Source organism: Taudactylus pleione, unplaced genomic scaffold (assembly GCF_031769625.1).
Source record: "Taudactylus pleione unplaced genomic scaffold, aTauple2 ptg000306l, whole genome shotgun sequence".
NCBI classification, from domain to species: Eukaryota; Metazoa; Chordata; class Amphibia; order Anura; family Myobatrachidae; genus Taudactylus; species Taudactylus pleione.
Genome location: NW_028284707.1, coordinates 1,754,534 through 1,781,473, shown reverse-complemented (window position 1 = coordinate 1,781,473; position 26,940 = coordinate 1,754,534).

Here is a 26,940-nt window from a genome sequence, read left to right as displayed (position 1 = left end):
CAACTGACTCTTTTTTTCTGCTTAGTTATTGTACTATCAAAGTAAAACCTGCAGTGAACTATATATTATTAAATAATCAGGGCTTGAGCAGCCCACACGCTAGATAATGAGATGAAAATAAGTGGAGTTTACTTCCCAAAAAAACAGTCTGTGATGTAAAAAGCTTTTGAACACTTTAACTTTCATCTTCAACAAATGCAATATATCAATCACTACACACACAAAACATAATTACAGCTTAAGGCCGGAGGGATATTGCTAAAGAATGCCAGCAGCTCACAATTTATCACAAAATGCAATTTGATCATTTCATAACTTTCATGCAGCAGTTGAGCAAGATGAGGCTACGTACTGTGGACAGACAGACAGGCAGACAGACAGACAGACAGACAGACAGAAAGCCATCGCAGAGAGAACGATGGGATATCAGCTTTTGGGGTTGGTGAGGAAGGAGAGGTCGGAGAAATGCAGGCGTGCCTGTCCGTTTGAACGCCGTTTCCTGTGCGTGCATAAATTAGCCCCTGCGATGGCATTTGCAGCTTGAGTACTCACTGTGTGCGATGAGACTTGCTATTTCTGAGACAGGTCAGACTTGCTGCAGTTCTGCGTGAGGGTCCGATGTTACTGATGTATACGCAGGAAGTGATGTGCGGTGAGGTCAATAGCTGGGGAGGCACACATGTATAAAAACACAGTTTTTATATCAAAACTCTGGAGCATGACGGGGAGTATGATAGGGGAGGGAGTACGACAGGTGAGGCTCTGCCTCCCCTGACTGCACGTCCCTGCACAGGACTCTGAGGTCTTACGAATGTGAGAAAGCGGTAGTGGGCGTCTCTATGCTGGCTGAGCAGTTGCAAACATTAGCATATTTTCGCAGCAGAACTGCGTGCGTAATCGCAGCTGCGATTGCAATAGCGATCTGTAATAAATCAGGCCCTGTGCGTGGGGAGGCCTGATTTATTGTAGCATGTGTAGGTGGTGCTAGCACTAAGGGACCTATTTGTTAAGTAATATTTAGCAGGATACCTGCAAATATTAAGTATCCCTTGAATGTACCATGGAGGAACCACAGCGCATATATCAGAGATGCCGCGATTCGCGGTTATATGTGGCCATTGTAGGGGGGATTCTGTCCTTCCGGGGGAGGGGGGGGGAGGGGTCTAGGTACTCAGAAACACTCCCCTCTGCGTACGCTAGTGTCCTCCCCTCTGTAACAGCATTGATGGTAAGATCTTCTGATAGTTTAGAATCAGTTACATTTTATGTTTGTATTGCATCAGTTCCTAAGGTAACTGCATTTTATTATGTTTGTATTACAGTTTTACAATCAGTTTATCCTGTTACTACAATAAACACCATTCTTCAGATTTTCACATACAGATTGGATTTATTGGAAAGAACTGTAGGAGTAGTTATGCTGTCTGTCAACTTATACCCAGGCCATAGGGAAGTTTATAGAGAGGACAGAACACTAGTCCCTTAAGAAGATGGAAGCCAATGGAAATGTAATCACATCCTCATGTAGCAAGAGGCATGAGTGTACTCCAGGTTATCCAGCAGGAGATAAGGAGATAACACAGCCAAGTGGCAGCTCAGGGCCTGATTCAGAGGCGCTCGCTATTTGCGAGCGCACGCTCTGAATCAGGGCTGGGAGGAATTTTTTTTTTTCCTGTCCGCTCGCAAAGCTGTGGGTGCCCACCCACAGCTAGTGCGAGCGGGTAGGAGATGGTCACGATTATCGCGACCATCGGGCTTGCGAGGAGACCCTGTGGCAGGGTATCAGTACTCGCAAGCCCGAGTGGACTTCCTGCTCTAATTGAGCAGGAAGTCCACTACTGACATCACGAGTGATGTCAGTAGGGCCGCCCACAAACGGCAGGCGTTCCTCCGTTTGTTCAGCCACCCCCCCTCCCCGCCAACAAAACAGGGCGAGCTGTTGATCAACATCGACAGCGGCCCCATTTTGTTGCGAGCCCCGGAGAGAGTGATTACTCACTCGCTACGGGGCTTGCGCATGTGCGTTGCACTTTGCCACCATCGACTCGCTTGTGAGCGCAATGCGCTTGCGAGCGGGTCTGAATCAGGCCCTCAATCTTTAGATAGCAGCCACCCAGGTTTCTCTTACTACTGAGCGGTAGTTCCCTCAGAGATTTACTTATAACACGTGCAATACACACTTATTGTTTTCACAATGTGGGTACTATGGGCCTGATTCAGAGCCGCTCGTAAGCGGCCGCTCGTTCGCTCTGAGCGCTGTTCGCACAACTGCGCATGCGTATGGGTTGTAATACACATGCGCGAACCAGTCATTGCGGTTGGAAATTGTGTGCTCGCAAAATAGCGAATGCCTGCTAATTTGAGTGACAGAATGAGGCGTTTGTAGGTGGTAACAGGGGAAGGTGCTTGAAAACGGGGAGTGGAGAGCCGAACGCAGGCGTGCCAAACGGTCAAAACGGGCGTTTTAAGGGCATAATTAACAAAGCAGCGTCATCGACCACGTCACTTGGTTGTCTTTTAGCCTGAACTGCTCGCATGATTGCTGTAGGAAAATGCTACCACAAGCACTGCGAGCAGTTCATACGCCTTTCGATGTACTCGATTAATCTAATAAATAGCGGAGATGACGTAGGATGCGAGCGGGCAGGGGGCGTTTTTAAAAAAATAGCGAGCGCATGTTTCGTTCGCTCGTTCAGACATAGAGGCGTCAACAGACCGCAAAGAGCGAGCGCTCTATTTAAATATCCGGCCCCTTTTTCTGACCGAGCGAGCGCAAATAGCGTCCAGCTCTGAATCAGGCCCTATGGCCATGATTTAGATCTGGACGCAAATGCCATCGCAGCTGCAATCTCTCACAGATCGCAACTGCGAAAATATGCTAATGACTCACTCGCCGTCCAGTGCTTAGAGACGCCCACTGAAAGCGTCTCACATCCGACACTCATACACAAGATCGGAAACATTGGATGCAGATCAGGTGGTCATCAGCCTTGTGAGTAAGTCTAAGCTGCCGCAGACATAACCGTTGTCCAGACAGGCAGAGGGATCTCTTGCTGCGAGCAAGAATTTATGGACGCCCAGAAAACAGCGTTTAAATGGTCTGACACGCCTGCGTTTTTGTCTAACCACCCCACTGTAAATATCGGCATTGCGCATACTTGCTGACATTCAGCTCCCTCCTTCCGGGCATTGTGAAGCAGGGGGCGGGGCCACGATGATGCGATTCAACGCGAATTGCGTCACCGCCTGTCCCGCTGCGGTGGTTTCTATCATTAGTGCGGCGGCCGGGAGGCTTGCCTGCCTTTGCGAAGGGCCAGGAGTGGCACCCGATATTAGGGAGGCTCCCGCCCAAATCAGGAGGGTAGGCAAGCCTGGCATTGCGTCCACACCAGAATCAGGCCCTAAGACAAATTTTCGGATGAAAAATGACGCCCAGCGCTAGGAGAGTCGCATGGGACCTGGCACACTGAGAGGGGCGGTTCAGCGTGACTGCAGCAAAGCTGTCTGAGGACACATCTGTGCTTCTAAAACAGCAGCGAGCCCTGTCAGACTCCTGGTGGACTGGCCTAGAGCTATGAAAGATAACGGGCTCCGCCAGAGTCGCTTAAATATTGCTCTCCAAATATGTGAGAATATCTGAAAAACACTTAGATCCTGATTCCAAATCACATGCAGAACCACACGCAGCAGCGTCTATTGGCGGTAGTCCATCTCGCTACAAGCTCCTTCCCTTGTGTACATACGAATGTGCAAGAACTGAGGCTTATGTGAAACTGGTCTTATTTGAAAGTTTCACTTTTTCTTAATTTAGTATATTATAATAACGCTCCTATAATGGCTGGCCACTCCTCTCTGGTGTTTGGCCACACCCCCTTCCAGTGACTGGCCACGCCCCTTAGTGGTTCCTTATTATTGCAGTCCCCTGCCGGACACAGGCCGACACCGTATGGAGTGTTGCAGCGTGTCAATGCATGCAACTGTGGTCAGATTGAGAAACTGCACCTGCCATAGCGTTGGTGCAATATATACGTATACGTGGGCGAGACCAATGGTGGCATCTAAGGACGCAACAATCAGTATTACGGCGTTCATGGGCACTAAAAGCGAGCGACCCAGTCTTTGTACATTCGGCCATACGGATGTACATAAGAGAAGGAGTTTGTAGGCCATTTGCATAAACTGGCAGACGGGCGACCGCTAATAGACGCTGCTGCGTTCGCTTTTGCGTGCGACTATGAGAGAGGGAAAGAAGTTTTAAACAAATCACAAACTGTTTATAGAAAAGGATTTAAACTCCCATTTGCGTAGGATGGAGGGCTTATGTGCCTGTGATAAATAGAGCCCTTAGATTGTTTTCTAGCAGGCATAGAGTTATAAATTATTAATACAGAAGTAAATTAACAAACAAGAACTTGATGCAAATTACAGACTTGAGTCTGACTCACTCTTAAGTTAACAAGAAGAATGACTCCGTCTTACATAATAAATATACAGTCATCCATAGGGAATATGTCATTTGCTTTGATTTTGACTTTTTTTTTCTCACTTTTAATTCAGTGAAACATGAAAAGCCGTTTAATTTTATTCATATTAATTAAACAGCCTACATCTTTCCACTATTTAGACTTTTCTTTTAATTACAGGAAATTATCTAACTAGATACAGTGGAAAATTATGCAGAGAGTAATTTTGTCAACAATATTTTCCTGTACATAGAGTACAGTAGCGCTGTATAACTGGGAATATACAAGATAGGATTTGGGGGTTTATGTATCAAGCAGTGAAAAGCGTGGAGAAATGCACTAGAGGAGAAGTTGCCCATAGCAACCAATCAGCTCCTACTTATTATTTGCCAGACTGTACTTTATAAATTTTACTTCAAAGCTGATTGGTTGCTATGGGCAACTTCTCCACTGGTCCACTTCTCCACGCTTTTCACTGCTTGTTACATAAGCTCCACAGTCACTAATCAATACAGAAGAGAAAGTGGCAGAGCTGGATTACAGATATAGGGGTCTATTTACTAAGCAGTGTTATGAGACAGAGTGAAAAGTGATAAGAAAGCTATAAGGCGCCAGCCTTTCAGCTCGTAAATGTCATTTTTCAAACACAGCCTGTGAAAATGACAGTTGGGAGCTGATTGGCTGGCACCATATCACTTTTCACTCTGTCTCCTAACACTGATTAGTAAATAGACCCCATAGTATAGGGACGTGTTTAGTGAAGAAACTTCTTTTAGGGGACTATTCATTAAGGGGAGCAGACCCAAACACACATGCATAAACACCAGCTTCCGTATGTTTTAAGGAATGGGTCCATTCACCATTAGTGACCCAATGTGGCCTCTAGATATTCATCAACCTCCCAAAACTAAAAGTTTTCACAGTTTGATTTTTGGAACTGACACCATCTTCTGATAGCGTTAGATCCCAGAGGCTTGCTTTTTCCTACTGGCAGCAGTCCCGGAGCACTAAAAGAGAACTGTTTGGATCCTTCCGCCTCCTCTGGTCCTCTGCGTGCACTTACACTGCCTACTGTGTAACCTTCCACCACTACTTTTTAGTGGCAGGAGTGTCAGTGTTACGGCTCGTGGGGAAGCTGCTTTTTCAGTCCTGTAACTAGACCGATACCAAATTGCACTCATACACCACCACAACTTGTAACATGGCTCATCCCTCCGGCCAAGATGCCTCAGCCTCTCATCACCAACTGCCCCAGTCTCTCACAGCTCCGGAATCGAGTGTGTGCTCTTCCAAGTGTCTGTGCTGAGTCCATGGAAAACCTCCCCATCTGCTGTCAGTACAGTCTGCAACAGAAGTTATCACCCGGACTGCCAATCCTCAGCAGCAGTACTACGGGGTTTACACAATCATTACAGAGCATGGTAATATAAACAAGGCATACCGCCGAGCGGGACAGCCCCACTATTCAGGCTCTCTTCCACCGCCCCACCCGCGGGCCGCAGTGTATAGCAGAGCAGCGGGTGAATAGATGCGTTGCGCATGCGCACAGCATCTCTTCACCGTGCAGAGAGAGCCGGAGGCAGCCCAGCATCTGCAGGTAAGCTGGGCTCGCCCTCGGAGTGATGAAAAGGGGGAGGTGCCATGAGGCCATGCCCCTTCACAGCAAGGCCACACCCCCTTTTCAGAAGGGAGCACCTACGTGTGCAGGGGGTCCCGACCTTATTCACAAAGTTGGGAAGGCGAGGGGGTGGAGGTGAAGGTAGCAGGGAGTGAAAATATGTTTAGTTATATATCAGTATGGGGCAGATGTACTGAGCTCTGTAAAGTGATAAATTGGAGAGTGATAAACTACCAACCTATCAGCTCCTAACTGTCATTTTTCAAGTGAAGCCTGTAGCATGACTGTTTGGAGCTGAGTGGCTGGTAGTGTATCATTTTCCAATTTATCACTTTCCAGAGTTTATTACATCTCCAGGCAAGAATGCAGACCACTAGGTATTTTGAGGAAATCTGAAATAATTAGCCTGGTTTGTGATGGATATTTTTCGTCCTAAGTTCATTCTTTATTCTCAATTTTTATCTTTTTATTACCAATATCTTATACATTTTTGCTATTTAGGATACATTGTATTCTCAGCTGGTTCTTGCAACAGTGTATACATTTCACATTTACTATTAGTGACATATTTATATGCTATACTTTATACAAATAGGTCTGACATACAGTATATTACATGTGATTGCATTTGTATTTGCTAGAAAATTCTATTGTATCAGATTGAAATTTTTCGATCATGAATTAAATATTATTATCTTCATTCTATTGAGTGGTGTTTGTGTCTGCAGTGCACCTTTTCTATGGTGCTTGATGAATCCCAGAGGTTTGGTACCCAGGCTGATAGCTCAACATTTAGGGCCATATTCGGAGGTGGACCCAGCGCATACTTACCTACTCCTTGGTTTCCTCCTCTGGAGAAGCCTGGGGAGGAGAAGCAGGTGGGCGGTGATTGGGGGCAGGGCCGGACGTTTTGTGTCATTAAGCCCCACACACTCGTGGTAAATTGCCGCAAATACCGCATATTTAAATAGGGGCGGAGACAAATGACGCAATTCTTATAGAATCGCATCATTAAGCACCGCGCCCGACTCAGTGCCCAATGATCCCTGGGAATATTCTCCACATTCTGCCCACTTCACTAGGAAGTGGCCGGCATGCGGGAGAAGTGCCTACTCTTCTGGGGGTGCCGGGGGTTACCCGAAAAAATTGGGAGCCTCCCGCAGGTTCCGGGAGAGTAGGCATGTATGACCCAGTTGCGTCCATATCTGTATCTCTTGCTGGTCACATGTCTGCGAATTCATGCAAATTGCGCTACAAAGCCTTTTCCTGGTGTACGGCCATACATCAGAGTGTGCCGGGTACTGAGTCGCCCACTGTCAGCGTCCGTAGAAATTGCAATACCAATTTTTGTGTCTTAATACGACACCATCGATTACACTATCGAAACTTGCACCAGGCCTATGGCAGGTGAAGCTTCTCTGTCTGAGTTTGGCCTCCAGAGAGGGTGGTTGAGCGTCAGTGTACGCAACCACTTTCACCGACACGCCGGCGACACTCCCATAAGACAAAACTTCTCTGTGCGTGCGTTGAGACACCTCCCTGCTTCTGTGCCTAGGAATGCCCACTAATTCAGTACACTTCTCCCAGTGTGCGTCTGATATCAGAACTGCGACTGCACGGACACAATCGGGATGCATGCACGGTGAGACTTAGATGCATGCGCAGTAGCAATAAATCGCTCTACTGCGTCCACCATCAGCAGTGTGCCCTACTCAGAATCAGCCTCTAACTTGCATTTAGCTAATAGTAAGAGACCTCACTGTATTGATGTAGTATGTTCAGACGTGCCTGCAGGGAAGTCTCCGGCTTAGTAACCCAGATTAGTACGTCAGCAGAACAGATGGATAGTTTGTCTTCCTGAGCGTGAAAGCTGATGCTACACAATTAGCAGCAATGCAACTTCCTCTTTGTAAATAGACATGTGGAAAACAGAAGAACAGACAATAATGAAGTGAAATTTCATATACAAATATTAGTGCAATTAAAATTAATATTGTTTCTCGTGGAAAATTCCAATGACGCCTCGAGCACCAATGGGAATCAGCACATTTGGTTACCATGGAGATTGTACACACATCACAAACCAGAAGCTGTCACCCATATAGACTATAAATATTAAAAGCATGTCACGGGTAATAAAAATAACCACTAAACGTAGAACAGATAGCCCTATAACTAATTACTAAGACTCAAAAGCATTAAACCTAACTGGGCAAGTAAAGATGGACAGCAATAAATAAAATAAAAAAATAGAGATTGGATTCCTTCCCATACAATATAAGATAAATACCATTATGACGGCTGCTGAGCAGCACTGGTAATGCGCAAAGACGTACGGCGTTACAGAACCCTTATAAATAAAGTATAATAAATGGCAGCACCCATTCATCCTCCAATTATAAGGATGTCTAAACCACAATTGGACAAACATACATTAAAATGTATGCAAATTAGTATTGGAAGTAGAGGTTCAATCACCAAACAATTGGAACCCAGTAGAAGGTAATAGGCAAAATCACCACAACATCTTAAATAAGTTTCTACACTATGTAGACAAAAGTGATTGGACACCCACAGGGCCGGCTCCAGGGCTCGGCGCTCAAATTTGGGGGCGTGGCCTAATTACCATAGGCCACACCCCCTCTGTGACGTTATTTGGAGGCGTGCCCGCATGGCACTCCTCCAAATAACGTCAGGCTGGGTGTAAAGCCCAGCACTCCGTCACTGGCTGGGCTTCCCCCAGCCCTCTCCCGTCAGTGAATGGTTGCCGCGCATATGCATCCGCGCATCCATTCTCCCTCCGGGGGTCCGGCGGTGGGGGTCCCCAACCTCCCGATTTGGCCACCTGCGGGCCACTTCGGCCCGCAGGTGGAACAGCGGGACAGTACTGTCCTGCTGAAATCGTAGAGGGGCGCCACTCTACGGGTGGCGCCCCTGTGCGACCGCACTGGTCAAACACCCCTAGAGCCGGCCCTGGTCACCCCCACGCGAGCGAAATGCATACCATGGCACACGAGTTCCAAATGGCCACTGATGTGGTGGTTTCAACAAGAATACTTCATAGGGAGGCCCGTGCACTTGCAGTTCTACGGAAACAACAAATGTTTTTATCAGGGTGACAATGTCACCTGTCATGTTTCCAGGGCGATGCTGGACTGGTATACAGAAAATTCTGTAACCTGGATGGACTGGCCAGCTCAGAGTCCATTGAGAACCTCTGGGAGCGACGGGTGCGTTCTAGGCCGACTCGACATTCTTCAGTGTCGCAGTTGGTCACTGTACTTAAGGCGTAATGGCAAAACATACCGCCTGCTGTTGTCCAGGAACTTGTAGACAGTTTGCCAAGAAGTAATCACTGCACGTGGTGGACCTACAAAGTACTGGCGTCAATAAAATCTGGTTGATCTATTTACTGTCAGAGTCCAATCACTTTTGTCTATATAGTATACAATACAAAAAGTATAAAAGGATCCAGTTTGATAAATAGGGCATCTACTGTACAAAAACCAGTCATAGGCAGCCTCTGGCACAAGTAAAACAAGATGGCACTCAAGGATGTTTTGAGTGCCACTTGCGGGAGTCAGTCCCTCTCCTACTACAAGCTCTGCTCTGCTCCCTGCCATCACAGTGGAGACCATTTTGGTACACTAGACCATCTCCAAACCATAGAACCCAAGCAGATCCCGCATTCCCAGTAAAGCCTGTGCCTCTGGTGAGTGAACCCTGTCACACATAGACCTGCTCACCATCGAATACCAGTACAAAATTATGAGCAAGTCTTCGTTTCCAGGCTACAAATTATCAACCTAACCTGAGCAAACTAGCTTCAAAAAAGGAAAGACAAGCGAACCACACACATTTTTAGGACCATCTATTACTTTGGTAAATGTTTGTACAGTATATGATATAATGTTTGTGCAGTATGTGGTAGCACTACAGAATTTTAGTATAGGACCAAATCCCTGTTTTGTTGATTTAAATTGAGCATGACTGGATGCTTTAAAATGCCAAAGAACAGGTACATTTATGAGTTACTAACTGAAGTACCCGGAGTTGCCCGGGTTTAAATCTTCAAGTTATTAAGTTTTATTATGTGATGTCGTACAAATTCATCCAGTGGAAGACCCTGAACAGGCTCCCTGGATCAAAGTTCTGTCTGGCACACCCTGCCGTGAGGTAGAACCGGGACCCCAACTACACCATTAGGCATCCCAGACCAATTGCCAAGCCCTCTGCAAAGTTTTCATCCAAATCCATCCAGTGGAAGGCCCAGAATAGGCTCCTCAGGTCAAAGTTCTGCCAAGCATCACCGGGTCAAAGTTCTGCCTAACGTACACATATGGGAGGTCCGATCGGGACCTCAACCCCTTAGTATGTCTTCTGTGATCCAATGTTACCACTCTGTGAAGTTTTTGTCCAAATCCATCCAGTGGAAGGCTCAGCAGAGGCTCCTGAGTCAAAGTTCCAATGGGAAGTTCAACCGGGACCCTAACCCCACCTAAAATCTGGCCAGGATCCAACTGGACGATCTTACATTGGTTTTAACCCAATCGGTGCAGGGGTGTCCAAAACGAACAGACCAATTCATTTTATATACTGTATAAGATGAATTGTGTATCAGTGTTGTTGATTAATCACAATTGTGTGGATTCCTCTTATTTGGGCACTTGCAGAGGTTCTTCAGTGGCAAGTATTCTTCACCATGGCTATCTAATGAGTGGATCTGTGTCAATGAGTTGTCTTCTGGGTTGCAGTCCTCCCGGTTGCCAGACTGCTATAAGGTAGTGACTGGATGGACATCTCCATGTCTCTTGCAAAGCACATGCAGGGTCCTGGCTCCAGAGGCAGATCCAGGTTTTGAGAATGGATAGATAGATGTGCCTTCTTGTGCAGTTTGACCACAGGAAACTTTGTAGACGTTATTGGAGTAACTTTCAACAGTCACGATCCATCGAAGGCTCCCGGTCTTTTGAAAGATCTCCTCTAACTAGGTGATATACAGTAGTTATATCCCCCTGAGGGCAAAAAAGGAATTCTATTTCTTTGGTGGCCATACTGGGACTATCAAGCAGCAGTCCTACCATGATGCAGCAGCCTTCTTACAATATGTTTGCATCTTAGATGTATCCACATCTTGTGGGACTGATTTCAGTGTGTCCTCGCCCACAGCCCTGAGGGGGTTATCCTAGCCAGGGCCGCAACTAGGGGAGGGCTAGGGGTGCGTGTGCACGGGGTGACAGATTTGAGGGGGTGCCGCAGGGCCGCTCCAGGGTCATGAGGAACTAGCAGCGGTGCAGCCGGTGCATTGCCCACCGCAATAAAGGGACCCGCGGCCAGTGTTAATAACAGCAGGCAAGCAAGGCATGCTGGTAGCTGCCACGGGAGAAGCTAGGAGGCAGTCGGGTCGAAGGAGAAGCAGAGGAAGTCCCTCCCCTTCCCTCCCCTCATCACACCCCGGCACCTCTTCTCTAAGTCGGTGTGACGCTGCACTTCCTGCTGTTTTCAATGCACCATCGGGAGTCTGAAGTCCCCGGCATAAAGACCATGGTAGTGGAGAAGAGCCTACCTGGCCCCTGCCTGCCAGCCCAGCCCTGCACATCCCAGCCCTGCCTGCTCCTGCAAATAGTAAATTAAAGCTTTTCATTTCTGAGTGTGTGTATGTGTCTATATATATATATATATTAGGGGTGTGCACCGGCCACTTTTCGTGTTTTGTGTTTTGGTTTTGGATCTGGATCTTTCTTCGTGTTTTGGATCTGGATTGGTTTTGCCAAAACCACCCTTCCATGTTTTGGGTTCTGGGTTTTGTGTTTTGGATCTGTATTTTTTTGAAAAAAAGCATAAAAACAGTTAAAATCACAGAATTTGTAGGTTTTTCTGCTCCTATGCTATTATTAACCTCAATAACCTTAATTTCCACTCATTTCCAGTCTATTCTGAACACCTCACACCTCACAATAGTGTTTTTATGTCCAAAAAGTTGCACCGAGGTAGCTGGATGACTATGCTAAGCGACACGAGTGGGCGGCACAAACACGTGACCCATCTAGGCGTGAAACTGCAGTGGCAGACAGGATGGCAGTTTGAAAAACTAGGCCCCAAACTGTACATAATGCAAAGAAACAAAAGAGGTGCAAGATGGAATTGTCCTTGGGCCCTCCCACCCACCCGTATGTTGTATAAACAGGACATGCACACTTTAACAAACCAATCATTTCAGCGCCAGGGTCTGCCACACAACTGTGGCTGAAATGATCGGTTCGTTTGGGCCCCCACAAAACAAGCTGGCAATTAATGTGTCCCTGCACAAACTGGCTCTACGGAGGCAAGATGTCATCCTCATCCTCCTCATCCACCGATTCCTCACCCTCTTCAGTGTGTACATCCTCATCCTCACAGAGTATTAATGCGTCCCCGCTGGAACCACAGGTCCCTCTGTACGTTCTGGAGGCTGGTCTCCCTGGAAGAGTTGATAATTCATTTTATGAACATCATCTTCTCCACATTTTGTGGAAGCAACCTCCTACGCCTTTCGCTGACAAGGTTCCCGGCTGCACTAAACACTCTTTCGGAGTAAACACTGGAGGGGGGGCAACTCAGGTAAAATAGAGCCAGTTTGTACAGGGACCTCCAAATTGCTTCTTTTTCCTGCCAGTACAGGTACGGACTGTCTGACATGCCTACTTGGATGCTGTCACCGATGTAATCCTTTAACAGACAGACGCACGCTTGTCGCTGCTGCTTTGAGGATTCAAGTGCGGCTACAGCCCACACAATTCACAAAGACAGAAAAAAAGAAAAGAATATTTTTATTGTTTGTGGAGCGCACTTTGAGGGTTACACCACCCTTTAACAGACAGACGCACGCTTGTCGCTGCTGCTTTGAGGATGCAAGTGCGGCTACAGCCCACACAATTCACAAAGACAGAAAAAAGAAGAATATTTTTATTGTTTGTGTAGCACACTTTGAGGGTGTCACCACCCTTTAACAGACAGACGCACGCTTGTCGCTGCTGCTTTAAGGATGCAGGTGCGGCTACAGCCCACACATTTCACAAAGACCGAATAAAAAAGAACAATATTTTAATTGTTTGTGTAGCACACTTTGAGGGTGTCACCACCCTTTAACAGACAGACGCACGCTTGTCGCTGCTGCTTTAAGGATGCAGGTGCGGCTACAGCCCACACAATTCACAAAGACAGAAAAAAGAAGAATATTTTTATTGTTTGTGTAGCACACTTTGAGGGTGTCACCACCCTTTAACAGACAGACGCACGCTTGTTGCTGCTGCTTTGAGGATGCAAGTGCGGCTACATCGCACACAAGTCACAAACACATTAAAAAAATAGTTTTTTATTTTTTGGAGCACTTTGAGAGTTACACCACCCTTTAACAGACAGACGCACGCTTGTCGCTGCTGCTTTAAGGATGCAGGTGGAATCTAGACGGGATTTGGAACCGGGGACACACTACCTCCATCAATTGTCTAAATCCCACTGCACTAATGGCGGATACCGGATGCATGTCTAACACCAACATAGCAGTCAAGGCCTCAGTTATACGTTTTGCTTCAGGATGACTGCTGTCGTACTTCATCCTCATCGCTAGGGACTGTTGGAGGGTCAATTGTTTAGTAAAAGTAGTGATGTTCCTACTTCCTCTCTGGGATGATGAACAACTCCCAGCAGCAGCAATAGCACTAGGAGGAAGTGGTTCTTGATCTTTCCCTATTTTATTTTTATCGGAGAAAGTTTGGTCCTCCATTTATGTTATATTGATATATACGTGCGGCTAAAGCGCACACAAACACAGAAAATATTTTTTTATTTTTGCTGGAGAGTAGTGCACTTTGTGGGTTACACCACCCTTTAAGAAATGAGCCAGCCGGCTCCTTACTTATGGGACACAGGCGCACGCTTGGCGCTGCTCCTTTGTTGATGCACGTGCAGCCACAGTGCACACATGTCACAAACACAGAAAATATATATTTTTTGGGTTTGGAGTGTACTTTGGGGGTTATAGCACCCTTTAACGGTCAAGCCAGCTTGCCGTTTACTTATGACACAGGCGCACGCTTGGCACTACTTTGTTGATGCACGTGCGGCTACTGCGCACACAATTCACAAACACAGAAAATATATATTTTTTTGGTTTGGACTGGAGTGTACTTTGGGGGTTACAGCACCCTTTAACGGTCAAGCCAGCCTGCCCTTTACTTATGACACAGGTGCACGCTTGCCACTACTTTGTTGATGCACGTGCGGCTACTGCGCACACAATTCACAAACACAGAAATTATTTTTTTTTTGGTTTGGACTGGAGTGTACTTTGGGGGTTACAGCACCCTTTAACGGTCAAGCCAGCCGGCCCTTTACTTATGACACAGGCGCACGCTTGCCACTACTTTGTTGATGCACGTGCGGCTACTGCGCACACAATTCACAAACACAGAAAATAATATTTTTTTTGGTTTGGACTGGAGTGTACTTTGGGGGTTACAGCACCCTTTAACGGTCAAGCCAGCCGGCCCTTTACTTATGACACAGGTGCACGCTTGCCACTACTTTGTTGATGCACGTGCGGCTACTGCGCACACAATTCACAAACACAGAAATTGTTTTTTTTTTGGTTTGGACTGGAGTGTACTTTGGGGGTTACAGCACCCTTTAACGGTCAAGCCAGCCGGCCCTTTACTTATGACACAGGCGCACGCTTGCCACTACTTTGTTGATGCACGTGCGGCTACTGCGCACACAATTCACAAACACAGAAAATAATATTTTTTTTGGTTTGGACTGGAGTGTACTTTGGGGGTTACAGCACCCTTTAACGGTCAAGCCAGCCGGCCCTTTACTTATGACACAGGCGCACGCTTGCCACTACTTTGTTGATGCACGTGCGGCTACTGCACACACAATTCACAAACACAGAAAATATTTTTTTGGGGGTTTGGAGTGTACTTTGGGGGTTACAGCACCCTTTAACGGTCAAGCCAGCCGGCCCTTTACTTATGACACAGGCGCACGCTTGGCACTACTTTGTTGATGCACGTGCGGCTACTGCGCACACAATTCACAAACACAGAAAATATTTTTTTTTTTGGTTTGGACTGGAGTGTACTTTGGGGGTTACAGCACCCTTTAACGGTCAAGCCAGCTGGCCCTTTACTTATGACACAGGCACACGCTTGGCACTACTTTGTTGATGCACGTGCGGCTACTGCGCACACAATTCACAAACACACAAAAAATATTATTTTTTTAGCACTTGGGGGGAGCACGCCTGATGGACAGAGCACCCCCTGGACAACACTACAGCACCCCTTTAGGACTGGGACACTGCACAGGACTTTGGAGTGGACACAGCCCCTATGGAGAACTGACTGCACAACACAGTCCAGCCAGCCCCTATGGACTTTGAAGTAGTGGACACAGCCCCTATTAACAACAGCAGCACAGCACAACACAGCCAGCCCCTATGGACTTTGAAGTAGTGGACAACAGCAGCACAGCGCAGCACAGCACAGCACAGCAGAACACTACTCTGCACTACACTACACTACACTACACTACACTACACTACACTACACAGCCCAGCCAGCCCTAACTCCCACCCTCCCTCTTCACTGTCCACAGCCGAGTGAGAAAATGGCGCCGACGCGGGTACCTTATATAGAATCCAAAACCCGCGAGACTCGGAAGGCGGGATGATGACGTTTTGCCTCGATTTCAGATCCGAGTCAGGCGGGAAAAGTTGAGCCTAACTCGGATCGGCCTCGGATCGGGGGGACTCGGGGGGGTTCGGATTTCAGAAATCCGAACCCGCTCACCCCTAATATATATATATATATATATATATATATACTGTATATGTGTGTATACAGTATATATATATATATATATATATATAGGGGTGCTCACCTCGGACCAAGAACCAAGTAAATAATATATATCGATACCACACACTAAATGAGGAATGAGTGCACTCACCACTTTGTAAAGAATCAGTTTGGGTATTGCAGCATCAGTTCACAGATTCAGGAGTGCTAAAAAGTAAGGATACCGACGTTTCGGTCTACATAGAGACCATTATCATGGTCCAGCAATCCATGATCAGAAAGGCAATATAGGTCCAACTGGGCCAACAACATCATGTAGCAACTCAGCACATTGAAACGTCGGTATCCTTACTTTTTAGCACTCCTGAATCAATCACAAATAAGAACACAAAACGAAACAAACATACAGCATAGGAAAGTACTATGTAATATAGTGGCCTATTCATGGGGGTGCTTTCTCTTTGCTTGTCGCTTGTGCTCCTCTTCTGGGGCATCTCTTGTCACTGTCCAACAGTAGTGATCACCTACCCTGATATCTTTGTTTCGTTGCTGAAATGTCTTGGTGGAATCGCTCACTATGCTTGTCACTCAGTGCACCAGAGTCATCTTGTGTGGGTAATCCTGTGAATTGCATATATATGAATAGGGGAGGGGACAAATAACTGATTCATTTAATTGGGTCATTAGACCCCGCCCCCTCTGCGCGGAACGCAGATTGCTGATAAGATTCTCTCCATTCTGCCCACTTCACTAGGATTACCCCTACATCGTCATAAATGGGCTGTATCTCGGAACTCAGAGCTAACTGAGAGTTTTAAATGTCATATTCATTCTTTGCATGCTGAAATCAATTAGAAGTAACTATTTTCACATCGGAAACATTTTCATTCTTGTGCAGTGTTATAGATACGCCCCTGCGTGAGACATTGGGGCTGTCCCACAGCTCTGGCCAAGCCCACAGCATGGCAAGAACAAGGACATGACTCGCAGACCCACCCCAAAAATGTGGCTGCTCGTCAGAGATGGGGGGGTGATAAATAGTGCTTTGACCCGGATGACAAAGATCCTAGTTTCGGCCCTGTCCTAGCCATATACCTCCTAACTTCGGAGGTCTCCAAAGCAGGACGAGGGAATGACATGGCACACTGTGGGTTGCAGCCACAACCCGGTAGTCGTGGACCTCTATTATGCCACTGGGTGCGGTATTGGGACACCTTCCAAATACTTAATACAGTATGTATAAGTTTAATGAGCTTATCAAAACCTAATATATCAAATGGAAAAAATAGTCGGTTTTGTTTTTAGCACAAGGGACTTCCTACCTTGAAGCACAAACCATATCAGTTTGAAATAACTAATAACACAGAATAATGCTGGGTGCACACTGGCAGATATATTGGGCGATCAGTTGATCGCCCAATATATCGAATGCCCGTCGGCCGGTCTGTACACACGGAAAGGGGGGATGCAGAGAGAAAGAGTGGGAGGCAGATAGAGAGATGGTAGAGAGAAAGGGATAAGTGGCAGATATAAAAATATATTGTATAAGACAGGGATAGAGACAGGAGGAGAGGGGCAGAGAGTTGGGAAGGTGGGGTAAGAGAGAAGAAAGAAAAACACTGCAATGCCTGGCACAATAACTAGCGCCCTCCCATCAACCTCCGTGCCGCTGTCCATAATATAACTTTACAAAGCAGAAAATCCCATAAATCAAGCAGTGACAAAGTGATAACGATTTATGCTGTATGACAGAGTGATTGGATTAACTGTCAAAAATATAAACAATCCAAACAAATAAATTTTTAAATAACCTAAAAAAAAATATTGACCCCGTGCGAGGATTAATATCTACATTAAATTGAATGCTGCATGGATCCCGTCCCCCCATCCCCCACCAGAGCGTAGCAGGGATGTGACCGTGTGAACCTTATCCATAAGCCTAGGCCAGTGTTGGCTAACCTTGACACTCCAGCTGTTGTGGAACTATATATCCCAGCATGCCCTGCCACAGTTTTAGCATGCCCTAATAGCAAAACTGTAGCAGTGCATGCTGGGTTATGTAGTTCCATAACAGCTGGAGTGTCAAGGTTAGCCAACACTGGCCTAGGCCATAATTTTCTATTAAGGGGCCCCTGGTCCTTGCTAAATAAAATAAGGGTTACCTTGTATCTAAGAGGTTCTTTGCCCAATATTATGATTAAGTAATGAGGAACTCTCACTGAAGTATATGCAGCGTGTATATTATTGTATAATACATAGGACAAATACACCAAATAACCAATACCTCTATGTACTTTTATGTAGCTTTTAACCACTTAACTGACGTGGTGGCATAGGAATGCGAATGCACCCAACTGTGCTTCAGTTGACAAGGTGTGACCGCACTGCGATCGCCGAGACCACGCAGGCACATCGCAGAGTGATTAACAGGAAGTGAGCGTTTGGGGGTGCTGACGGGGGGGTGATCGTCGAAAAGCAGGCCATTTTTCCGGTGTTATGTGCATGCGCAGTAGACTCCGGACACACTCTAGTGCCCGGAGTCTACTAATGCTCCGGTGGCTGGCCAGCCGCGTCAGTCGGCTGCCGGCCACCGGGGAGTGAGGAGGGGACCCCGCACAGGGAGTGCACACAGGTCCCTTCCTCTCTTAAGACGCCCCTGACTAGGAGAAAAGGTTAGATTTAGACACCGGGGAGGGAGAGTTAGGGGTAGGGAGAGGGGTAGGATTAGGATACCGACCGACAGATGTCGGTATCCTAACCCTGATGGGATGCCGGCATCAGGATTCTGACCGGCGGGATCCCGAGTGCCTGGCATCCCATACCCAGCCCCATTGGGGGGTTATTGTCTAAATTCTCTGTTGCGAAACGGATACACTTAAACAGCTCTTGAGAATGAAATATACCATGAAAGGTCTGATTAAAAGTCATAAATATTATTTGTAATAAATAACTATATGCACAAGTGATCTCCTGAACATCGCATTAACAATATTTGACCATATTTAAATAAACAAGAGGGCAATGAGGTTTTTTTAAATGTTTATTTCCTTTCTTACTAAACACATGATGCCGCGCTGGTCGCAGCAGTGCAGGGAAGATCGCCATCCATATGGTCAAATTAGGCCTGTTTCCAAATCTATTCTTCACAAAATATCCCCTAAATCCCTCCACTTTATCCATAGGCAGATAGGGCCTCTGAAGGTTATTTTCCAAAATACTGGAGAAGGTCACAATGATTTTCATTCCTGGAACAAGGCTGGATTAAATTTAACAGCAAGCAACGTTAATGAGCTGAGTGCAGTCTTATCAGCATCACTGAGATGTATCTATTTGCAGAGGATCAAACATTGGTAATATAATTTTTATTGTGGCACAGAGTTACAGTCAATAATCAGAAGACAGGGCAAAGAATATTTTACTTTCAATGCTCTCTCATGTAGCAGCATTCAGCACAGCGTTTTGTATTTGCCCCCCCAAAAAAGTGCAAATGAATAGTGTGCCATAATATTGCAATCACAGGAGAAGGACAGCGTAAGGCAGGTGCAATCTGACTGAGCCAGTTTAAACCCCGTGGTTGTGGTAGCAATATACCTTTAAGGACTTTGATGTTGGTGTCAATCATTAGTGTTAACCTATAGGGATCCTAAAGTGGTTTGGCCTTGCTGGTATATTAGGTCTGTTATCCAAAAACTCTGTCTCTTTGTTTCTGGAAAAGGTGTTTGTTTGTTTTGTGTGTTGTGGCGGAAAGAACGGTAATGTGCCTTTAGTTATACAAATTAGATGGGTGCGCTCTCCTTGTTCAATGATAAGTCAGAAATGTCCCTACCGGGTAATGACACAGCCCGTCTGGGCGTGCTTTTTGCTGGAGAGTTGAACACCAACGGTGATGTGTTTGGTCTGCGTGTGTCTAATTATCTAATTCGATAGCCCAAATTCAATATTTTATTAATTAATTATTAATAATCTGATGTCAAATAAATTTGACCTTGTGTTTATTTCAGATAGGTTTTTAGTTGTGTTAAGTCTGTAAGGTATAGTGTACATGTCAACCATAGGGAGTTTGTAGAAAAGCAATATCTTATGCTACTACAGACAGTGGGCCTGATTTAGATTTTATCGCAAATGTGATTACGCACACAGTCTCACTGCGATAGTATGCTAATCCACTGCGATTGCTATGCTGCCGCAGGACAACATAAGGACGCCCATCTTACCTTACACACATCCAGGGCCGGTGCAAGGTTTCAGGGCGCCCTAGGCGAAGGTTCACAATGCCGCCCCTGTTTTCCCCCAAACCCTCCGCCCAGCTCATAGACACATACACAGTGCCCTAATAATATTCACATGACCCGAATTAAAGTAATGATTGCTCCTGCAGTGCCCCCAGTAGTAAAGGCCCTTGTAGTGCCCCCACTTGTAATGCCCTTGTAGTGCCCCCAGTAGTAATTCTCCCTGCAGTGCCCCATTAGTAATGCTCCCTGCAGTGCCCCCAGTAGTAATGGCCTTGCAGTGCCCCCAGTAGTAATGCCCCCAGTAGTAAGGGCCCCTGTAGTGCTCCCTATAGTGCCCCCATATGATGCCCCCAGTAGTAAGGCCCCTGTAGTGCCCCCTGTAGTAAGTGGACCCCCGCGTAAACACATACACATACACAAAAAAAAAAAATACTCCAGTGCCTGCTGCTGTCAGTCCCCGGCGCCTGCTCCTCGGAACTTTGGGAGTGACGTCATGACATCACTCCCATAGTGCACTTCGGGACCCGGGAGCCGGAGCTCAGGAGTGAGCTCCGTCCTCCAGCTGCCGCTGGTGCCAGGGGGGAAGGGAAGAGAAGGAGCTGGTAACACAATCTCAGCAGGCGCCCGGCAAATTGAGAGTGCAGGGGGTACGATCGCTGGGCCGGCGGGCCCCTTAAGCCGCCGAGCCCCATAGCAACCGCACCCCCTGCACCCTCCGTAGTTAGGCGGACGCCCCTAGGTAACATTGAGTACAATCGGAGGCTCACGCACACTTACTCAGAAATTACTAACCTTCCGCTACACAGTGAGAGCTCAAGCTGCGTATGCCATCGTGGTGGATAATTTATGCACGACCCTGCAACAGCGTTCAAATGGACTGGAACTCCTGCATTTCGCCGACCACCCTCCCAGTCACCTCCCACAAATGGTACTTCCTGTCAATCACTCTGCGTAGTCACAGCGACCACAGTCCCGATCGCAGTGACTGGTTCACACACACGCACTGCGATGCATAGGCATGCGCATAATGCAACAATCAGATGATAGCATGCGCAATTGCGGTTGTGAAACAACCTGAATCAGGCCCAGTGTCCATTGAAGTGATTAATAATTAGGGGTGAGCGGGTTCGGATTTCTGAAATCCGAACCCCCCCGAGCCCCCCCGATCCGAGTCCGATCCGAATCAGGCTCGACTTTTCCCGCCTGACTCGGATTCTGAAATCGAGGCAAAACGTCATCATCCCGCCTTCCGAGTCTCGCGGGTTTTGGATCCTATATAAGGTACCCACGTCGGCGCCATTTTCTCACTCGGCTGTGGACAGTGAAGAGGGAGGGTGGGAGTTAGGGCTGTGTAGTGTAGTGTAGTGTAGTGCTGCTGTTGTCCACTACTTCAAAGTCCATAGGGGCTGGCTGTGTTGTGCTGTGCTGCTGTTGTTAATAGGGGCTGTGTCCACTACTTCAAAGTCCATAGGGGCTGGCTGGACTGTGTTGTGCAGTCAGTTCTCCATAGGGGCTGTGTCCACTCCAAAGTCCTGTGCAGTGTCCCAGTCCTAAAGAGGTGCTGTAGTGTTGTCCAGGGGGTGATCTGTCCATCAGGGGTGCTCCCCCCAAGTGCTAAAAAAATAATATATTTTCTGTGTTTGTGAATTGTGTGCGCAGTAGCCGCACGTGCATCAACAAAGTAGTGCCAAGCGTGCGCCTGTGTCATAAGTAAAGGGCCGGCTGGCTTGACCGTTAAGGGTGCTGTAACCCCCGAAAGTACACTCCAGTCCAAACCAAAAAAAAAATTATTTTCTGTGTTTGTGAATTGTGTGCGCAGTAGCCGCACGTGCATCAACAAAGTAGTGCCAAGCGTGCGCCTGTGTCATAAGTAAAGGGCCGGCTGGCTTGACCGTTAAGGGTGCTGTAACCCCCGAAAGTACACTCCAGTCCAAACCAAAAAAAAAATTATTTTCTGTGTTTGTGAATTGTGTGCGCAGTAGCCGCACGTGCATCAACAAAGTAGTGCCAAGCGTGCGCCTGTGTCATAAGTAAAGGGCCGGCTGGCTTGACCGTTAAGGGTGCTGTAACCCCCGAAAGTACACTCCAGTCCAAACCAAAAAAAAAATTATTTTCTGTGTTTGTGAATTGTGTGCGCAGTAGCCGCACGTGCATCAACAAAGTAGTGCCAAGCGTGCGCCTGTGTCATAAGTAAAGGGCCGGCTGGCTTGACCGTTAAAGGGTGCTGTAACCCCCAAAGTACACTCCAGTCCAAACCAAAAAAAAAATTATTTTCTGTGTTTGTGAATTGTGTGCGCAGTAGCCGCACGTGCATCAACAAAGTAGTGCCAAGCGTGCGCCTGTGTCATAAGTAAAGGGCCGGCTGGCTTGACCGTTAAGGGTGCTGTAACCCCCCAAAGTACACTCCAGTCCAAACCAAAAAAAAAATTATTTTCTGTGTTTGTGAATTGTGTGCGCAGTAGCCGCACGTGCATCAACAAAGTAGTGCCAAGCGTGCGCCTGTGTCATAAGTAAAGGGCCGGCTGGCTTGACCGTTAAAGGGTGCTGTAACCCCCAAAGTACACTCCAGTCCAAACCAAAAAAAAAATTATTTTCTGTGTTTGTGAATTGTGTGCGCAGTAGCCGCATGTGCATCAACAAAGTAGTGCCAAGCGTGCGCCTGTGTCATAAGTAAAGGGCCAGCTGGCTTGACCGTTAAAGGGTGCTGTAACCCCCAAAGTACACTCCAGTCCAAACCAAAAAAAAATTTATTTTCTGTGTTTGTGAATTGTGGGCGCAGTAGCCGCACGTGCATCAACAAAGTAGTGCCAAGCGTGCGCCTGTGTCATAAGTAAAGGGCCGGCTGGCTTGACCGTTAAAGGGTGCTGTAACCCCCGAAAGTACACTCCAGTCCAAACCAAAAAAAAAATTATTTTCTGTGTTTGTGAATTGTGTGCGCAGTAGCCGCACGTGCATCAACAAAGTAGTGCCAAGCGTGCGCCTGTGTCATAAGTAAAGGGCCGGCTGGCTTGACCGTTAAAGGGTGCTGTAACCCCCGAAAGTACACTCCAGTCCAAACCAAAAAAAAAATTATTTTCTGTGTTTGTGAATTGTGTGCGCAGTAGCCGCACGTGCATCAACAAAGTAGTGCCAAGCGTGCGCCTGTGTCATAAGTAAAGGGCCAGCTGGCTTGACCGTTAAAGGGTGCTGTAACCCCCAAAGTACACTCCAGTCCAAACCGAAAAAAAATTATTTTCTGTGTTTGTGAATTGTGTGCGCAGTAGCCGCACGTGCATCAACAAAGTAGTGCCAAGTGTGCGCCTGTGTCATAAGTAAAGGGCCGGCTGGCTTGACCGTTAAAGGGTGCTGTAACCCCCGAAAGTACACTCCAGTCCAAACCAAAAAAAAAATTATTTTCTGTGTTTGTGAATTGTGTGCGCAGTAGCCGCAAGTGCATCAACAAAGTAGTGCCAAGCGTGCGCCTGTGTCATAAGTAAAGGGCCGGCTGGCTTGACCGTTAAAGGGTTCTGTAACCCCCAAAGTACACTCCAAACCAAAAAAATATATATTTTCTGTGTTTGTGACTTGTGTGCACTGTAGCTGCACGTGCATCAACAAAGGAGCAGCGCCAAGCGTGCGCCTGTGTCCCATAAGTAAAGAGCCGGCTGGCTCATTTCTTAAAGCGTGGTGTAACCCACAAAGTGCACTACTCTCCAGCAAAAATAAAAAAATATTTTCTGTGTTTGTGTGCGCTTTAGCCGCACGTATATATATCAATATAACATAAATGGAGGACCAAACTTTCTCTGATAAAAATAAAATAGGGAAAGATCAAGAACCACTTCCTACTAGTGCTGTTGCTGCTGCTGGGAGTTGTTCATCATCCCAGAGAGGAAGTAGGAACATCACTACTTTTACTAAACAATTGACCCTCCAACAGTCCCTAGCGATGAGGATGAAGTACGACAGCAGTCATCCTGAAGCAAAACGTATAACTGAGGCCTTGACTGCTATGTTGGTGTTAGACGTGCGTCCGGTATCCGACATTAGTGCAGTGGGATTTAGACAATTGATGGAGGTAGTGTGTCCTCGGTTCCAAATCCCGTCTAGATTCCACCTGCATCCTCAAAGCAGCAGCGACAAGCGTGCGTCTGTCTGTTAAAGGGTGGTGACACCCTCAAAGTATGCTACACAAACAATTAAAATATTGTTCTTTTTTTTTCTGTCTTTGTGAAATGTGTGGGCTGTAGCCGCACCTGCATCCTTAAAGCAGCAGCGACAAGCGTGCGTCTGTCTGTTAAAGGGTGGTGACACCCTCAAAGTGTGCTACACAAACAATAAAAATATTCTTCTTTTTTTTTCGGTCTTTGTGAAATGTGTGGGCTGTAGCCGCACCTGCATCCTTAAAGCAGCAGCGACAAGCGTGCGTCTGTCTGTTAAAGGGTGGTGTAACTCTCAAAGTGCTCCAAAAAATAAAAAACTATTTTTTTAATGTGTTTGTGACTTGTGTGCGATGTAGCCACACTTGCATCCTCAAAGCAGCAGCGACAAGCATGCGTCTGTCTGTTAAAGGGTGGTGACACCCTCAAAGTGTGCTCCACAAACAATAAAAATATTCTTCTTCTTTTTTCTGTCTTTGTGAATTGTGTGGGCTGTAGCCGCACCTGCATCCTTAAAGCAGCAGCGACAAGCGTGCGTCTGTCTGTTAAAGGGTGGTGACACCCTCAAAGTGTTCTACACAAACAATTAAAATATTGTTCTTTTTTTTCGGTCTTTGTGAAATGTGTGGGCTGTAGCCGCACCTGCATCCTTAAAGCAGCAGCGACAAGCGTGCGTCTGTCTGTTAAAGGGTGGTGTAACTCTCAAAGTGCTCCAAAAAATAAAAAACTATTTTTTTTATGTGTTTGTGACTTGTGTGCGATGTAGCCGCACTTGCATCCTCAAAGCAGCAGCGACAAGCGTGCGTCTGTCTGTTAAAGGGTGGTGACACCCTCAAAGTGTGCTACACAAACAATAAAAATATTCTTCTTTTTTCTGTCTTTGTGAATTGTGTGGGCTGTAGCCGCACCTGCATCCTTAAAGCAGCAGTGACAAGCGTGCGTCTGTCTGTTAAAGGGTGGTGACACCCTCAAAGTGTGCTACACAAACAATTAAAATATTGTTCTTTTTTTTCGGTCTTTGTGAAATGTGTGGGCTGTAGCCGCACCTGCATCCTTAAAGCAGCAGCGACAAGCGTGCGTCTGTCTGTTAAAGGGTGGTGACACCCTCAAAGTGTGCTACACAAAGAATAAAAATATTCTTCTTTTTTTTTCTGTCTTTGTGAATTGTGTGGGCTGTAGCCGCACTTGCATCCTCAAAGCAGCAGCGACAAGCGTGCGTCTGTCTGTTAGAGGGTGGTGTAACCCTCAAAGTGTGCTCCACAAACAATAAAAATATTCTTTTTTTTTTTCTGTCTTTGTGAATTGTGTGGGGTGTAGCCGCACTTGAATCCTCAAAGCAGCAGCGACAAGCGTGCGTCTGTCTGTTAAAGGATTACATCGGTGACAGCATCCAAGTAGGCATGTCAGACAGTCCGTACCTGTACTGGCAGGAAAAAGAAGCAATTTGGAGGTCCCTGTACAAACTGGCTCTATTTTACCTGAGTTGCCCCCCCTCCAGTGTGTACTCCGAAAGAGTGTTTAGTGCAGCCGGGAACCTTGTTAGCGAAAGGCGTAGGAGGTTGCTTCCACAAAATGTGGAGAAGATGATGTTCATAAAATGAATGATCAACTCTTCCAGGGAGACCAGCCTCCAGAACGTACAGAGGGACCTGTGGTTCCAGCAGGGACGAATTAATACTCTGTGAGGATGAGGATGTACATAACACTGAAGAGGGTGAGGAATCTGTGGATGAGGAGGATGAGGACGACTTCTTGCCTCCGTAGAGCCAGTTTGTGCAGGGACAGATTAATTGCCAGCTTGTTTTGTGGGGGCCCAAACGAACCAATCATTTCAGCCACAGTTGTGTGGCAGACCCTGGCGCTGAAATGATTGGTTTGTTAAAGTGTGCATGTCCTGTTTATACAACATAAGGGTGGGTGGGAGGGCCCAAGGACAATTCCATCTTGCACCTCTTTTTTTTCTTTGCATTATGTACAGTTTGGGGCCTAGTTTTTCAATGCCATCCTGTCTGCCACTGCAGTTTCACGCCTAGATGGGTCACGTGTTTGTGCCGCCCACTCGTGTCGCTTAGCATAGTCATCCAGCTACCTCGGTGCAACCTTTTGGACATAAAAACACTATTGTGAGGTGTGAGGTATTCAGAATAGACTGGAAATGAGTGGAAATTAAGGTTATTGAGGTTAATAATAGCATAGGAGCAGAAAAACCTACAAATTCTGTGATTTTAGCTGTTTTTATGCTTTTTTTCAAAAAAATACAGATCCAAAACACAAAACCCAGAACCCAAAACACGGAAGGGTGGTTTTGGCAAAACCAATCCAGATCCAAAACACGAAGAAAGATCCAGATCCAAAACCAAAACACAAAACACGAAAAGTGGCCGGTGCACACCCCTATTAATAATGCAATAAATATTGTCATTTGTTACAAAATATCTCCCAACTAGATCCCCCACTCTGCGTCTCATTCACACTTTTTACCTGGACTTGTATTGACTGTTGCCCTCCCAACACAACAAGGCTTTCACTAGCTTCAAAACTTCAAACATTCCCTGATATACAGTACTGGTGACAAGTCACCTCTTCAGGGAAACCACCTGAAATTCCTACAACTACTCATGTAACCTACTTTATACTCTACACCAGAGG